This window comes from Rutidosis leptorrhynchoides, chromosome 8, assembly GCF_046630445.1.
Source record: "Rutidosis leptorrhynchoides isolate AG116_Rl617_1_P2 chromosome 8, CSIRO_AGI_Rlap_v1, whole genome shotgun sequence".
NCBI lineage: Eukaryota > Viridiplantae > Streptophyta > Magnoliopsida > Asterales > Asteraceae > Rutidosis > Rutidosis leptorrhynchoides.
Window position 1 is genome coordinate 188,692,111 of NC_092340.1, and position 2,706 is coordinate 188,694,816.

The window sequence follows — 2,706 nt, forward strand, 5'->3', positions numbered from 1 at the left end:
TCCGATTTTTTGGAGTGAAGTGGGGGATAGAAAGATTACGTTTTCGGAGATAATAAAAGAAACTACCGAGAAGATCATCCAAATTCAACAACGGTTGAAAACCACCCAAAGTCAACAAAGGAGGTACGCTGACATTCAAAGAAAAGATATAGAATTTGAAATTGGAGAGATGGTCATGCTTAAAGTTGCACCTTGGAAAGGCGTTGTTCGATTTGGTAAACGAGGGAAATTAAATACAAGGTATATTGGACCATTCAAGATTATTGATCGTGTCGGACCAGTAGCTTACCGACTTGAGTTACCTCAACAACTCGCGGCTGTACATAACACTTTCCACGTCTCGAATTTGAAGAAATTTTTTGCTAAAGAAGATCTCACTATTCCGTTAGACGAAATCCAAATCAACGAAAAACTTCAATTCATCGAAGAACCCGTCGAAATAATGGATCGTGAGGTTAAAAGACTTAAGCAAAACAAGATACCAATTGTTAAGGTTCGGTGGAATGCTCGTAGAGGACCCGAGTTCACCTGGGAACGAGAAGATCAGATGAAGAAGAAATACCCGCACTTATTTCCAGAAGAAACGTCAACACCTCCAGCTGCTTAAAATTTCGGGACGAAATTTATTTAACGGGTAGGTACTGTAGTGACCCAAACTTTTCCATGTTTATATATATTAAATGAAATTAATATTTACATGATTAAGTGTTTCCAACATGTTAAGCAATCAAACTTGTTAAGAATTGATTAATTGAAATAGGTTTCATATAGACAATTGACCACCCAAGTTGACCAGTGATTCACGAACGTTAAAACTTGTAAAAACTATATGATTACATATATATGGATATATATATATAGTTAACATGATATTATGATAAGTAAGTATCTCATTACGTATTTTAACAATGAGTTATATACATAAAAATGAGACTATTGAATTAAGAAACTCGAAAACGATATATATAACGATTATCGTTATAACAACGTATTATTAAATACATATGAATCATATTAAGATATTGATACACTATATTTAAACATGATAAATGATAAGTAAACATATCATTAAGTGTATTAACAATGAACTACATATGAAAAAACAAGACTACTAACTTAAGGATTTCGAAACGAGACATATATGTAACGATTATCGTTGTAACGACATTTAAATGTATATATATCATATTAAGATATATTAATACCTCATAATATCATGATAATTTAATAATTTAACATCTCATTAGATATAATAAACAATGGGTTAACAACATTTAACAAGATCGTTAACTTAAAGGTTTCAAAACAACACTTACATGTAATGACTAACGATGACTTAATGACTCAGTTAAAATGTATATACATGTAGTGTTTTAATATGTATTCATAGAATTTTGAAAGACTTCAAGACACTTATCAAAATACTTCTACTTAAAAAAAATGCTTACAATTACATCCTCTTTCATTTTCATCAACAATTCTACTCGTATGCACCCGTATTCGTACTCGTACAATACCCAGCTTCTAAATGTATGTACTATTGGTATATATACTCCAATGATCAGGTCTTAGCAGCCCATGTGAGTCATCTAACCATGTGGGAACCATCATTTGGCAACTAGCATGAATGATTACACAAAATTACAAACTAATGTGACCTTATATGGAGTACCTACATCACTTTTTCAATCATCACCATAAACACTTTCATTTTTCAATTTTTATGCATCAAACTAAACTCTCTCAAGTGTTCTTCCATTGTTCTAAGTGTTCTTCATCATCTTCATCAAAATCTAGCTCAATCTAGTTCATAAATCCATACATAAACCAAGTTACAAAACAACTACTCAAGAACACACCAACAACACTTCCAAGTTTGCTAGCTTACTTTCAATCTTGAAAATCCATTTCAAGTGATCATCCAAACTCAAGAAATCTTTCTTATTTACAGTAAGATATCTTTCTAATTCAAGTTAATACTCATACTCAAACATTGATTCAATTTCTATAACTATAACAATCTTATTTCGAGTGGAAATCTTACTTGAACTTGTTTTCGTGTCATGATTTTGCTTCAAGAACTTTCAAGCCATCCAAGGATCCTTTGAAGCTAGATCTATTTTTCTCATTTCCAGTAGTTTTATCCACAAAACTTGAGGTAGTAATGATGTTCATAACATCATTCAAATTATATATATAAAACTATCTTATTCGAAGGTTTAAACTTGTAATCACTAGAACATAGTTTAGTTAATTCTAAACTTGTTCGCAAATAAAAGTTAATCCTTCTAACTTGACTTTTAAAATCAACTAGACACATGTTATATATCTATATGATATGCTAACTTAATGATTTAAAACCTGAAAACACGAAAAACACCGTAAAGCAGGATATACGCCGTTGTAGTAACACCGCGGGCTATTTTGGGTTAGTTAATTAAAAACTATGATAAACTTTGATTTAAAAGTTGTTCTTATGGGAAAATAATTTTTCTTATGAACATGAGACTATATCCAAAAATCATGGTTAAACTCAAAGTGGAAGTATGTTTTTCAAAGTGGTCATCAAGACGTCGTTCTTTCGACTGAAATGACTACCTCTTATAATATTGAATTGTAACCTGTATTTTTGTCTATAAACTTATACTTTTTCTGTTTAGATTCATAAACTTAAGTTCAATATGAAACCATAGCAACTTGAATCAC